Source organism: Corvus kubaryi, unplaced genomic scaffold, assembly GCF_017639235.1.
Source record: "Corvus kubaryi isolate FWS band 111438036 unplaced genomic scaffold, C.kubaryi_AGA036_p1.0 37308, whole genome shotgun sequence".
Taxonomy (NCBI): Eukaryota; Metazoa; Chordata; class Aves; order Passeriformes; family Corvidae; genus Corvus; species Corvus kubaryi.
Window position 1 is genome coordinate 7,362,834 of NW_024581096.1, and position 15,887 is coordinate 7,378,720.

Genomic DNA, 15,887 nt, shown 5'->3' on the forward strand with positions numbered 1-15,887 from the left:
CTGGGACGGGGTGGTGGGCCCACCTCCAGGGCCAAGGCCTCGGTGAAATGTCCTCCCAATGTATTCTGATGTTGAAACAGTCCAGCAGAGAAAAAGGGAAAAAAAATGAAGTCCCAGGAAAACAAAAGTTCAACTCTCTGTCTCTCCCCGGAGAAAAAGAAAGCTGAAAACTGGCTGGAAAGCAAGATGCTTCCTCCTGCTCCTGCTGCTGCAGAAGCAGACAGGTTTTATCTCTGTGTCCTTGGAACATGAAAACAAACTGCTTTGAAAAAGTACACTTTTCTCTCTCCCCTCTCAGGCTCAGTTTGAAGGCATAGAAAGGCATATATACTAATTTCTGGGCATAGTGCAGCAATAGGGAATACAACATCAAGTCACCCCAAGACACAAACTTACTTTGTATATCTTTATTTGGCAGTAAAAACCCCAAACATACAAACGATATTCACTTACGCATGAAGTTGAAGACATTGTATATACAGATTTCTGGGATGACTTTAACAATAGACGTCTAGATGCTATGTATATTGAAAAGTCATGTAGTAAAGAATTCAAAAATTTGACAAGTGTTTTTAGCATACTTTATCTCTTTCTTGCTCTTTAATATCAGAAATGTGAAACTATTTCTCTTCCTATCTCAATCTCATTCTGTACATTTGCCAAAATAAAAATCTAATATCTTTACATCTTTTCTTACCACAATGCACAGGATATTATTCTCCCATGTGGCATGGGACCTCAGACTGGAACTTTTGGCCACTTCAGTCTGATCTCATACTACTGCAAGATCTTGCTAAATTTCCTGTCTTAAGTTTTTTTCTGGAATCATATGTTTCTTCAGGTTTGATTTGATTTATTTATTCTATTCCTAAATATGTTTGAGCAGTAACCTTTTAGCTTAGTAATTTCTTCTCCCTGGAGCTTACTGATAATGAAAAGCTTTCCCAGCTATCATTCTGGTAAATTGAACTAACTACACTATTTTAATGCCTTTCTCTCCTTTGAGCAGGTATTCCTTTGCTTCTCCTCTGCTTTACTTTTTCTGTTTTTTTTTCGCCTTCCTCCTCCTCCTCCCCCTCCCAGTTTGAGTGGCTGGAATTTCCCCAATATTTCAAATAATATTTGAAATATATCAATATAACAAAAATATATCAAATAAGGGTACATCAAGTCCTCAGAAGCTTTTTTTGCTAATTACATTATTTTTTCTATGTTTTTATAGAGATTTCCTCTTCTGTATTTCTGCTTTCAGTGCAACTGTCACCATCTCCCTTGTTCACAAGAGTTCTCTAATGATTTCCATCTACTTCTGCTTAGCTAAGGATTTCTCTTATAGCATTGCAGCAAACGCTTGACTGAAATTCAGATAGATAAGAGCATCTAAATGTAACTTTATTGATGACAGATATCAGCTGCTTGATGATGGATACATTTTTATCCCTTTTACTTCTCAGGACCTTGGAACACTTTGTAGAATAAGTACTTTTCTTATCATTTGAAACACTGTAAAAATCTATATGCTTAATTTCGTAATTAAAATTTGTCTGGGTTTTATGCTTTTTGACTCAGAAAACATAAACTGTTGCTTTGTAGGAAAATGGACATAAATATTCTGTACTTGGCTAAATATGTGATATACAAAACTACACAGGATGTAGGATGAAATGCAGTACAAGATATAAAAGACATTAAAGTCTTAGCAAGCTTCCGAAGGAGGGCAACAAAGATGGAGAGGGCCTTGAGGGGAAGTGAGATGTGGAGCAGCTAAGGACACTTGGTCTGTTCAGCCTGGAGAAGAGGAGACTGAGGGGAGACCTCATTGCAGTCAAAACTTCCTTGTGAGGGGAAGAGAAGGTGCAGACACTGATCTCTGTGGTGACCAGTGACAGGACTCAGAAAATGGCCTGAAGTTGTGTCAGGCGAGGTTTAGGCTGGATATTAGGAAAAGGTTCTTCACCCAGAGGGTGGTTGGACACTGGAACAGGCTCCCCAGGGAAGTGGTCCCAGCACCAAGCCTGACAGAGTTCAAGAAATGTTTGGACAATGCTCTCAGGCACATGGTGTGACTCCTGGGGATGGTACTTGGCAGGGTCAGGATTTGGACTCTGTGATCCTTGTGGGCTCCTTTCAGCTCAGAATATTCTGTGATTCTGTGACAAGGGTTGCTAGGGCAGATTTAACTGGCTGTTTGCTAGATGTTTTGGATGGTATATTCCTGTAAACTTTGACAATGTATATTGATTTGTGTCTGCAAATCTTTCTCTTTTTTTTCTTTACACAAGCACCTACTGTGCAAAGAATATCTGTGGTACACAAAGAAATTGCAAAAGGCCAGTAAAATATAGGTTTGTTTAAGAACAAATTTCTTAGCTTTCTCCTTTGGCAACTAACTACAGGTTTTTCTCTTTACCTGTAAAATGCATATTAATGATTTCACCACATTCAGTTTGAGCTGCTTTAGAATTAGCCAGTTACCTAAAAGATACAGAGAAACTCTGTATTTTTACTACAGCAAAGGTATCATGAAGCTATAATATCACACCTAAAGTAAAAATAAGTGGAATTATTTGGACTGTGGTTTTAGAAGCTGGAGCAAAATAACTGTAGTGGTTTGGTCCAAAATACTCATTACTGTTTATTTGCTGTGAGATAAGAATTAGGAGAAATGCAAAACAGGCACTAAACTTGAAAGAATATAAAGAAGTTTATTAACAGACCTAAAAGAAGAAAAAAAATTATACCACCTTTAGAACTCTCCTCCTCCCCCCACCTTCCTCCCTTCTCCCACTGACAATGTTCAAAGACAACCCTTAAGATGTTCAGTCTGTTTACCACTTCCCTAATAACCTTGTTCAGTCCATTTAGAAAGAGAATTCTCTTCTTGCTCATGCTATGAAAACATTATCACAACGAGACAGCCGCCCACTTCCAAATATTGTTCAGTCTATTTAGGAAGAGGAGTCTCTTTGCTTGCGTGTGAGTCCTTTCCCCTCGACTTGCAGCTTTTCCCGCAACTGCTTTCGAGGGTCCACTCTTGAAGTTTTTTGGGGTACAATTTTAAGGTTGAGCCGTTCAGAAACAAAAACAGAGGCCCTTCTCCTTCCCTGGGAGCAAAGGGTCTTCATCATCTTCATCGTTAGGACTATCTCTGGGAGCATCTCTAGGAACTGAGGTTTTCTCTTTTCCCATTTGGAGCAAAAGTCCTCATCTGGTCCATCTCTCCCTGTCCAAACTTCTCATGAAATTACAGCTGCGTCAGCATCTGCCTATCTCAGCACAGGTGCTTTTGCTTACGAGTTGAACATTCCACTCCCCATATCTTCATGGAATTACAACGGGATACTCTGATATATCATAGCTTCACAACAGAATTCCAGCTTTAAGCATCTCCTCTCTCTCTTCCCTCAGGTTTTCAGCTCTTCACAGCAATAAAAGGGTTAATCTCACCTTGGCCTTGCAGCTTTGCAGCTGGAATGTTGAATTTTTCTTATCGAAGTGGAGAGGGGGGAGAGCCGAGCCGCTCCGGCTGCCCACAGCAAGGCAGTGGGGGGGGTTCCATGGCTGGAACAGGTCCATGGCTTCAGGATGGCCGTGGCCCGGCCCGGCCTGGCCCAAGCAGGGCCTGGCTGGGCCCGCTGGCCCCCACACGGGCCCTGCAGCCACCTGTCCCAGCGCCGGAAACGAGAGAGAGCTTGGAGGGGGAGTTTGCCTATTCTTAAATGTGGATCACAGATGTGATCACAACTTCAAGTGGCTTAGAGAATTGTCCATATCCAAACTGGCCAGCTGATAGGTTCTATCAGCTCCCAGAGGAAACTGTAAGCACCCCTCAGCAAGGACATCCCTTCCGGGACTATGCTTGCTAACCTATGACATTCACCCATTATCATCTGAAAGCCTTTTTCTTCTGATTTTTGGTACATATAGATTTGAGTAAAATGGGAATGTTTCAGTTCTCTTCTTCAGGATATATCCATGATGTTGGTGTTCTGTAGGCATCAAGAACATAGGATTTTTTCACAATTAGGAGACCTGTTAATGAATTCTCTTTTCTGTTTTTTTTTTAATTGACTCTCATTGGAATAGTGGACATTCTTGAGTTTTTTGAAAATCAATCTTACCATTCTGTGAAGATTTTCACCTGCCTTTTCCCTCCTCAGTACCCCTCTTCCAGCCCAGTGCAGTAGAAATATGAGTTACACTCTTCATAAAATACTAAAAATTTATTCTGATTTTCACACACCTCCTGGTAGCAAAACAAGAGATGCAAATAGTGTCATGCACTTTCTGTGAGTCTGAATTCCATCTAAATGTCTGAGAAGTGTACAACTCATCATAAAACAACTCCTTTTTCTCTCTGCTCCAGGAATTAATACCAATGAGACAGGAAAAGAATCAAATCCTTAAATCAAAGATTTACCTTCTAAAAATGATTCTGTATGTGCTTCATCACCAACTTTTCTTTTAGGAATAAATTTCATGAGCTGTTACTGTCATCTTTTTTGAAGACGCAATTCCTTATGTGCAAGTCACTGCTGCACAAGGAGAACTAAGATGATGTGAGTACTACTGTTTTTCTCCATTAATTTATAGAAGTAACTTCATTGATGTGGCAATGAAATATTTTTGTTTTAAGGGCAACAGGCTATGTGCTGAAAACCTATGAAGATGCCCTATTGTCATGTTAAATCATATCTAAATGGGTAATAATGGGAAAAGGTCAGTTGCCATAGCTACAATTTGCAAGTTTGGACAGACAATCAGTGATTGTCACCCAGATACAGGAGCTCTGGATAGTAAATCCTTGCTTGTTGTCTTACCTGAACAACAAAAAGGCTTCCATTCCAGTATGAATGCAGCTGAATGTTAAAACAGCAGGCACCCTCACTGCTATTGTTCATTTAGCTTAGCATGCTCTAGGAAGATGAAAAGGAGATGACTGTTTTTTGTGTATATGTGAGTAGTTCTTTAGTGAACTGCAGTGCTCCATAGTATGATAAAATATAAAAATAGAGGGTATACATCACAACAATATAATGGCTTTTCTTTAGCTAACAGGTTTTCCTTTAACACTCATGGACGACTTGCTCTAGAAACCTGTCATAGGCCTACTGAGTTGTTAGTGATCTTGGAGCTCCAGTTCTGACAAGTCTAATCACAAAAGGAAAGAGGTGTATTAAAAATGCATTAATGCATAAAGCTATAAGATGCATGGGAGACTTAGGGTTTTGCCAGAGAAGATTTTTCATTTCATCTTCTATTTATCTCGCTGATCCTTCAGTAGAATAATCTTATAAATATCAAATCATTAATATGTTGAGTTGTCTGCAGAGCTCTAAAAGCCACTTGAGAATGGTATAGAGAAGTAAGTCTTGTTTGTGGGACAGAGAGGGGAAGAAAAAATGACTGGTTTTTGCAAAGAATTCTTTTTTTTCATGATAATCACTTAAAATAAGTGATTCCTGAAAAAGAGAAACTTTTTTCAGTTTTGTAATGTAGCATTCTATAATCTTTGTGTCACATGATGAAATAGAAATAATTTCTCAAAAAATTATTATCATATGCATAATATTAACTCATTCTATTTCAGTCAATTTCTTCTCCTTTCTCCCCAAAGTGGAATAATTTATTAGGTATCAATAATGTATGCTTATGTGTCTTGTGCAGACTTCCTCTGTTTAATTCCTCAGTGGTTTTGACTAATCTTTCTGTTCTAACTGACAAATGATTTTTATAATCCAATGTATTTTTTCATCATAGGAACAAACTTCTGTATTGCAAGGTCAAGCTCTGAAGCTCTTATGTGTACAACTGTACTGGCCACAGAAGTTTTATTGCAAAAAATAAGCAAATAATAAGCATTGTACTTTTCATGTACATTGTATTTTTCACATGTATTGTATTTACCATCAGTACTTATTCTGCATGTTATTACAGGTCTCATAATATCTGAAAGCATGAAGGAAAACATTTCATTTTACAGCAATTCTAGGTTTGGTGGTGGTTTTGGCACAGTTTTGTCATACCATGGGAAGCATAGTGGTAACCATTGCCAGCTTTTTATAGGATATCCAAAGACAAAGGAAGTTGTGCTCTTTTTGAGACAAGTTTCATCTTGGTGTTTGGAAAAAACATGGTGGTGACATAACTCTGCTTTGGAGACCATATTAAGAAACAGAACTGAATAAACCCCTCTGGACGTAACCTTCAGAGGCTCACACAGTTTAGTTTCTGGGAGCACTTTTTCTTGCCAAGTGACAATGGCATTGGTGTCTTCCTCCTAAGTGAAGTGGAAGTATAAATGTGGCTTTCATGTGTGTCTGGACCACTGTCTAATGCCTTATTAATTTATGGCACAGAAGAGGCTTTTATAAGGGGTGTGTGTTTGTGTCTGGGACATAATAAATCCGTATGTGACTTCAGTGCTTTTTAAAAATTCACAAAAGATTGATATAAGCAATATTAAACAAAGTATATATACTCCATGCCTGCTCCAATTATACAGACTTAATGTACCTTCTGAAATTCATTGGGCTTAGTATGGTCAGCCAGACCTCGGGGGAATAATAATTCTCTTATCACTTCTAAGATGAGAATCTAATTTCAATTTGAAATCTCAAAAAATTTTAGAGGATGGTTTGAACCCTTCTCTAGCCTGGAAAGCACTTTCAGAAAAGTAATACTGCAGTAGTGATACTCTCCAAAGTTGGTCTAAAGTTTGCAGGTCTGTGTTAAAGAAAGGGGTTGAGATAAAACTGTCAGATAAAAAAAAGGACCTCTCTTGTCTAACTGCTTTTTCCCTTCCATTAGGATGATATTTTATTGAAACACAGGACTTGCAATCCATATCACCAGAAGTCTGCTGCAACTTCCTATCTTGTTGTCTAGCTGATGCTTTGTTATCTAGATTATTGTAAAAATGTTTCCCTTTGAAGGGGGACTATTGTCAGTATTTGATCATATTGGCTGTTCACAGAGATCCAGACAGTGATGGTTAAAAATATTTTTATGTTGGCATAGGAAAATGAGTGCATGGAGAATGAAATATCTCAGACAGAAAGGATGGTTTGTTGTGTAGCAGATGGTGAGGATCATCTCCACAGCAAGAGTCTTCAACTGGATCAGATGATATTCCCAAAATTGGTTTTTGGTCAGTTTTCAAAACCTGTCTAGCCTGTGATCCCACATGTCCACTGCAGCATGTGCATGATTCATCTCTCCTGACTCCTATAAAGGACATATAAAACATCTAACTATCTTAAGGATGTACAAAATGCTATCCTATGTGATTACTTCTCAATCTGCATGAACAGTTTTTACTGAATAATCACAAGTGTCTTCTCTTAGTACTGCAATTCTGCACTAGGAACAGCTGGGAAATCTCTTTGTCTCATGTAAAAGTCACATACCTTGTGGATACATATTAGCAACATATAGACAAATCATCTACCTGTTCCATTAAATCAGATGTAGCCCTTTTATCTGCTGGCTTTTTTTACACAACCTTGTTATTGTTTTTGTTTCTTTTTGATTATCATTAGTTAGAATTTTAATACTGGAGGCTCTTCAGACTGATTATGCTGTGGACACCTTAGGATGTCTATCATCTCCTCAGGCAGCCTGGTGTATACCAGGGAGCCAAGAGGAAATACCTTGATTGTAAAGTTATCCAGATTATTTTCAAATAATTGCAAGAAAATAAAGCAGCGAACTGATATTCTCAAATGCAAAACAGCAATCTTATTTTTATACTGACTTACAAAGTTACACTGTAATTTTTTTTGAAATATTAATATAGTGTTTGATAATTTTTTCCAGGTAAACATATTTCTTGTCAGTGAAATTTTGTGTCTTATATTAGATACTCATACATTCTTTGAAAATGTAAATACCGTACACTCTTCAGATTCCTGTCACTAAGTTTAAAAAGTATTCAAATTCAAAAACGTTTCTGTAAATTGAACAACTGGTAGTAAATCTAAGAAATATAAACCAATTTGACTGACTACGATTTTTTCATCCACAGTGATGTGGGTTTAGATTTTTGAACTCAGCCATGAATCAGAGGTGGGGCCGTGTGCTATATTTTTTCATTCTATCTTTCCTAAATTTTCCTGGAGCCAGTGCTGTATTGAATTTTTGTACTCAACTCTTGTCCCAGACTAGATGAGCCAAATTAGACTGGAAGGCAGGTCGTAGGATTTTGAACATGAACTAGGTGTCTGTTCTTGCTTTTTAGGATATACCTGTTTTTTGTTGTTTTCTGAAATGGTTTTGTTACAAAGACTCATAGTGAAGCATACTCACAGCATCACAGAGCAGTGACCTCTCTGGGTCAGTTTTCTGGCTTAGATAACATTCAGTGTGACGATTACTAAAAGGCAGTTTCCCAACAGGTAGCTGTGGAGAACAGACTGAGCTCTTAATAGACGAATTCTAAAATCTTGGTAACAGGAGTTACAGTAGTTATTTATTCATTCATTGATTTAAATTTGGGGCTTAGGTCTCTGACTATTTTCATTATAAAACCAAAAATTATTGGAAAAGTTGTGTGTATAAGTCAACAGTCCCCACACTTACTATTCACCTTCATTTCCTCAGTTGTTGCTGCTTATATAAATTTAAAATCTCTTTTTTCTCTAGTATTTGGGATTATTTACTTTGAAGACAGACTAATTGGAGAGCCATTCATGCTAAGAATGTGTGGAGCTTTTGACAGTGTTGGAGCAGAGCACTGGCATGAAATGAATTGCTTAACCATAACACTTTTCAGGGATTGACACAAATGTCATATATAGTGGGAAACAATATTGATGAGAACGATGACACAATCAAGCCTGAATTTTTAAATAAAATTTTGAAAACAAGAAAATTAGTTTGTTCTCAAAAAAACCCCTTGAGTCTCTGTATAGGAAGGTTTATTTAATTTTACTCCAAACCATCTCATCACTAGTTTATTTACATATGTGTATAAGCCAGTTTCTCCTTGTAGGATCTCTTTCATGTGGTAGAGACACTTGAATCTTAAAAGTATATTTGTGGCACCATAAGATGACATTTTCATGGCATTAGTCATACAGTCTTCATTGTTATTGTACAGGTAGCATGGCAGCTCACAATATATGCTGAAAATATCTGTGAATTAAGGGTCAGCAAAGTAAAGCAATATAAAATGGCAGTCTTGTGGTCAGTCTTATGGTTTTTTTTAGCTTTGATATGTTTTAGATCTGGCCTTAGTAAAATCAAAATTCAGTATTCACATTTTTAGCCACTGACTTTGCCGTATATTTAACATGAGATGCACTTAATGCATGATAGCATAACAGATTATAGGAAGGTGACAGATTTATATTAATCAGTACATAGGTTGTTTAGGTGGTTTAGGGTATTTTTCTAAAATCAAGAGCTCAGAATAAAAACACGTGATATTATCTTTTTCTAAACTGTAAAGAGTTGAGAAAAATAGATCGAGGTACAAACAATGTAATGATGTAATAGTGCTTAAAGAAAGTTGTTTAGTGTTAGCAAATAATAAGACCATATTACAGTTTTTACTGTAGTAGCACTCTGTTTCTTCACCAAAATAACAATAAATGTAAGCATCCTATACTTTTGTGAAATAAAGGAATGTGCAGCAATAGGATTTATGTGTTAGAATATGATTGAAGACAGAAGAGGGTTACCAAAAGTCACAGATTGTAGGTTCGTGGGAAAAGGAGCTTGAGTTAGGTTATGAGGAAAGCCAAAAATCAGAATGCTTTGGGGGTCTCACATGAAGGTCAGATGCACTGAGTGTGTAATAAGTGGGAGGCAATGCAGCAGCCATTATCTTCCCCCTGACAAGAGAGCAGCTCACTGACCTCATATGTTGACAAATGGAGAGGAAAACTCTGCACTGAGATGTAAATTCCCTACGCAGGTCCCTCATGAATATCTTGTTTCCAGAATTCAAGCCAGTGACCTGGAAAACAAGGTTCCTCCCCAATCAAAATGACAGGCAGAGCTGGTTTCCTGTTAGGAGACTACTAGATGTGTAAAAAAATTATGATTTCTGAGAAGAAAAAAATGAGATGTCACGCAGAGCAAAATATTACTTTCAAATGGTCCTCTGCATCTTCCTTGAATGGCAGCTGTTAAGAATTCAATTGTGTGTATGACACACTGCAATGCAGGATGGAAGTTCTGTTGGGGAGCAAAAATGAAGAGAAATTTTCAATTCAAATACTCATTTGAGAATATTTGAATATCTGTCATTCTTTTTAGCCTAAAGGTTAATTATTGAAAAGAATTTCCATTAGTAACACAAATTGTAACCTTGTCAAATCCTCTTATGTAATGCATCAATGCTGAAAGGCACACTCTGCAAAACTGTACTATTAAATACATAACCTTGGTTTGTAGTGAATTTACACTTTTAGCAGTTTCCTTGATTTGCCAGTTATTTGTGTAAGATTTTATGGTTTTGTCTATGTACTTGTGTCAGCACACAGAGAACATTTTGTAAATGTTACTATATTCTGTTTTGCATATGTATGTTCCGTTGCCATGCTCTCTTTATTTCACAGATAGTAATTAAGAAAATTGTATGATGCCATTGCCCTCACACAAGACAAGTGGCTGCCTAAGGAATTCTCTTCCATATGACAGATCTCTTTTCTCTCTCTGTGCATGCATGCCAATGCTGTATCAGGATGTCCATTATTATATTTCTGCAGTCCTGATTTCTTGTAGAGGGAAAAAGCAATTATGATTTTTCTTTCTGGATGATGATTTAGCTCTTACTTCACCAACAGTCAGGATGCAGAATTATATAGTATTTGGATAAATACCATAAATTTTAATACTAAAGGGTGCTCAAATTTACATCATGAACTGTGGGCATGGGGAACATAGACTTTTGTTAGAGACCAACATCCTAAAGGTGGTGTAGTTCTCCAATCATCGACATAATTTACTTATATAAATAAATAAATAAAACTGCAGGAGTTCATTTTATAAATTAAGCTTTTTTCTACTGTGACTAGTTTTTTTCTGCTGTGAAAACTTCAGACAGATCCATCAGAAGTTTTTCAGAATTATGAAATAATTTCTTTTTTAACATGATACTAAAATCTGTTTTCCATAAAATATTTTTAAAAGTTTTTGGTTTTGTTTTATGGTGACTTTAAATAATTGTTTGCACTTCACTGTTTTCTCTTCCTTCATTCTGTTTCATTCTGAGTTGTACCATGCACTGATGTAATGCTCATGCTGTTTCTGCAGCCTGGTACAATTTTTGTTAAGAGACAGCATGGTTTGAGTTTGCACACAGAGCTTAGGCAGAATGAATATGTTAATAAGCTCCAACCTCAGGTTGCACACTCAAATTACTATCAATTGTGCATGCAATTTTTCCAGGCTATTTGTTTTGAAAATAAGTACTAAATTATGCATTCAATGCAGTGTCATGTATGAGTACAAAAGAGGAATTTGCTCAAATATTTCCAAAAAGGAACAAAGTGTGTGCAAATATGATGCAATTCAATTATTTGATGTGCCCACTTTAGCAATTTGGATACAGGAATACAAAAAACTTATCATATTGAAAGTGGGAATGAAATGCTTGAAAGGCAGGCAACTGAGCCTGCGACTTTTAGTGGATGTATGCATTTCAGTTATTTAGCACCCGTCATTAGCAGGCATTTTCAAATCCCTTAGTCTGGATAAAATCCTGAATAACAGTTGAAAACAAATAGAAGAATATTATTGTGAGCTGTCCTAGTTGGGGATATATTGTCAAGAAACTGCATTGCTTATAGTTCCTGCTCATTCCCTTGCTAAAAGCTGTTTTCAGACTAGGACAGATTTGTTAGAATTTGGTCACAAATCTAAGATTGCCTGACACTGAAAAAAGTTAAGATCTGTCCAAGTAGGAGACCGTATGCAGGCAGCATATCTACTCTGTTGCTTTGGCTCTACTCTTTTTGTTTCCTTATTCATTTGTTTAAATGTTTCATTTCATTTTTCTTGGAGCAGCAGGTATGAAGTAAGACCAACTGAGGTAACAAGAACAGGGTGTACTTGGTAGGGTGTGGTTTAAAGAGTCTATGACTCACACATATTCTTTAAGTTTGTATCTTTAAACATTTTTTAACACTATAGCTGCAAGCCCTGTATGCTTTGTCTCATGTACTTCAAAGCATGTACTAGATACCATCAATACTCTTCTAAGACATTGAAAATTTCCAAGCTGTAAAGAAGCCCTTGCAAAGTAACCCACAATCAAAAGCAGCTATATATCTGTTTATATCTATATATATATATGTGGATATTCCTAAATCTCACACTTTCAGAGCAACAGGAAACAAATGAGAGAGGTATTAGGAAGCCTTTGCATGGGACAAACACAGCTGTGGAAGAAAGAGGAATGATGTATTTGAAACCAGATGGATATGGATACTCTTAGAACAGAAACACAATTTTGGATCCTCTTGGAGTAAACTCGTTAAGCAAGTTTACTTCTAGAAATAGACAGAAGTTCCAGATCTACACTTGCGAAACTGCTGTGATTTGAAGTAGCGAAGTTGCAAAAGAAAATAACTTTTAAATTCGTATTGAAAGTTTTCCACTGAAGGTCCTTAATGTAAGGCCGTGGACTGCTTGTTGGCCATCCGAGAGACTCGTCCATGACAATAGTTTCCCAAGCCCCAAATCTTTTCTCAAAAAGGGATGAATTTCCCTGAGTTATTGAGGCAAGTGTGTCCTGAGATCTGTATCGCTAGTGCAAGTCAGGAATAGACAACTGCACGGTAACTTTGAAGTTCTGTGGCAGTTGTTCTTGGGCTGGTGAAAAATGTCTAAACATGCAGGATTTCTTCTCCTCAGTGAAAGATGGCACTGGTCTGAAAAAGACAGTAGGCTACGGCAAAGTCTCAATACGGGATGTAAGTTTGGTAAATTGAATTGCACATTGTGCAAATGTATAGCTGCGATAGCCTATAGGGGGTCAGGCATCAAGCCAAAGATCATTCAGTCATCACAATTTGTGGTACGAAGATGGACAATCTGCCCCTGTCTGCTCCAGCTCTGGTGGTGCAAGCAGAAGACAGCTGAGATTCTGTGACTGTGAAGAAAGTGTTTGTTCACAATCTAATGAAGCCTGAAAGCATTATAAGACTTCAAGACCTTTGCCTATTATCCTGCAATCATAATAAACTAAATTCTTCTTCTTAATGTGGGGTTTGTTTTAAGTGCTAAAATTTGAATATCGACAGTTAAAAAATACATCTACATTTGTTAAAGTCAGCTCATGTTATTCTTTGTCTAAAGAAAGGGGGGAATTTCACCCATACCCTGGAAAAGTCTTGTAAATGAGCTTGCATAGACAGTCAAGAGGGATTTGAAACTTCCCCTTTTGTCTGGGACTTCCAGTTCGAATATGAGGATGGGAAGTAAGAGATGCTTGTTGACACAGGCATCAATGAGACAGCATGGAACTGAGCTTGCTAGAAACTGTTTTCAAATAAGTTATACTAAATTATATATAGCCACAGCCAGAGAATTGCTCCCTGAATTTTTGGGTAGGAAGATTATCTTTAAAACTGATTTTCAACAAATATAATTTATTGTGTATGTTCTGATCTACACACCCAGGTTATAAGAAGGAGGATGTGAACTGGAGTTGCTGAGAATGGTAGAGCTGCTATCAGAAACTTGAAATGTAGGATGTGTTGTAGCATAAACACATCAGTTTCAAATTATCAAGGCACCTAGAGTTGTGAAGTTTTATTGTCTTTTAAGTAGTGTTACATTTTCAAGAGGAGTAAAATAAAATATTTCTGTGCCCTTAAATACTTCATGGTATTTTTCAAAAGATGTCTGACATTAATTTTAGGTGATAATTTGAAACCTAGAGGTGAAAGATATGGAATTGATCCTGCAGTAGGTTACATGTCAATCGCCAGTTGACTTCTACAGCAAGCTGTTGAGGGTTAGCTCAATGAGTGCTACAAGGAATAATATTTAATTTTAATTGAGAAGTGGGAGTGTGAGAGAAAGACTTGCCTTTCAATCTCTAGAGCATTTGAACACTAGCTGCTTACAGAGAAGCACTCAGATTGAGATAAACTTGAGGACACTTACCCAACAAGAACTAGACTGATTCCTTTTCCTGGAAAGAAAACTACATTTAATCTCATTTATTACTGAAAAATATTTTCCCATCTTCATAATATATAAGCATCCTGATTGTCTGAACACAATAATTTGTCTTACTGGCAGGCTAGATAAAAAAGAGAATTTTATAGGAGTGTGAATATAATTCTTCCTAATTATGTGCAAAACAGTCCTTTTTCCCCCAGTTGTGGCTACTAGGTGCTAAGCTAAGTAAAATGAAAAATGAATACACTGAAAATAGCTCTTTTAGCACACTTAAGTCAAAGTTAAGCTTATTTACTAAAACATCAGATATACTGATTTCTATCTTCATTTTTTATATCTTGCTCATTTGAAAGGGTTAAGGCAGCAAGCACTCACAGGGTGCTCTTAAATGAAGGTATAAAGGCACTTGTAATGTTTGTGGTCCTGCTTCCAGCTCTCCTGGAATATGTAGCCTTGGGCACCCATCCATATTCCTCCAAACACTTTACTCTGAAGTGTGAGAATGAAAAAATACATGTGAACTTCTGGTTTTAATAATACAGAGGCAAACAATTCAGGTGAAATGTTCAGTCTATACACAGCTATTTGTGTTAGGATACATTAACGTGGATCTAGATAGAATGAGTTATATGTGACATACCTGCAGTTTTCTCTGGACCTCTCACTGAGCATTAGGAGATCATGATGATAAATCTTTTCAAATTTTGTAGCCAGCAATTTGATGAAGAATGACCTCAGGGACAGAAACACTAATAGGTATCATAAAATCATAGAATGCTTGGACTCTAAGGGACCTTAAAGATCATCTAGATCCAACCCTCCTCCTGTAGGCTTCCACTAGACCAGGCTGCTCAGCCTGGCCTTGAACACTTCCAGGGATGGGGCATCCACAGCTTCTCTGGGCAATCTGTTCCAGTGTCTCATCACCTTCACAGTGAAGAATTTCTTCCTAATATCTAATCTAAACCTATCCTCTTTCAGTTTGAAGCCATTCCTCCCTGTCCTGTCACTGCACACTCTTGTATAAAGTCCCTCTCCATGTGTCTTCCTTGTAGGCTCCCTTCAGGTACTGGAAGGCCACAATTAGGTCACCCATAAGCCTTCTCTTTTTCAGGCTGAATAATTCTAACTCTCTCAGCCTTTCCTCATAGGAAAGGTGCTCCATCCCTCTGATCATCTTGGTGGCCTCCTCTGGACTTGTTCCAACAGCTCATGTCCTTCTTATGCTGGGACCCCAGAGCTGGATGCCGTTCAGATTTCTCAAGTGGTTATGAACCCAACTTTTAGTTCCAGTGGGACTGCTTCCTCAGTCACCCTCCTGCTATCTATTCACCTGAGAGGTGTGGGAAGACAGGTTGGTTGTCATTGAAGACTGTGATAAAAGTTTTGTGTGTTCCTTTGCCTTCTATTTATCTGTTGCTACCAGTTTGCCAGTGTTATCAGAGAGGATTGACCTTCCTTTTCTGGTGTATATGCCTGTAGAAGCCCTTCCTGTTATTCCTTGCATCTCTTTCCAGGTTCAGTTCCACCTTTGAATTGGCCTTCCTCGGCCCATCCTTACGAAATTTAACTTCATCTTTATACCCTTCCCAGGTCACCTGTCCTATCTTCAGCTGTCTATGCATTTGCTTCTTCCCCTTTAGTTTAACAGAGACGTCCCTGCTCAGCCATGCCGGTCTCCTGCCTTCCTTGCCCAATTTCTTGTGCATGGAGAGTCAGCTCTTGAACTCTATGGAAGATTTTCTTAC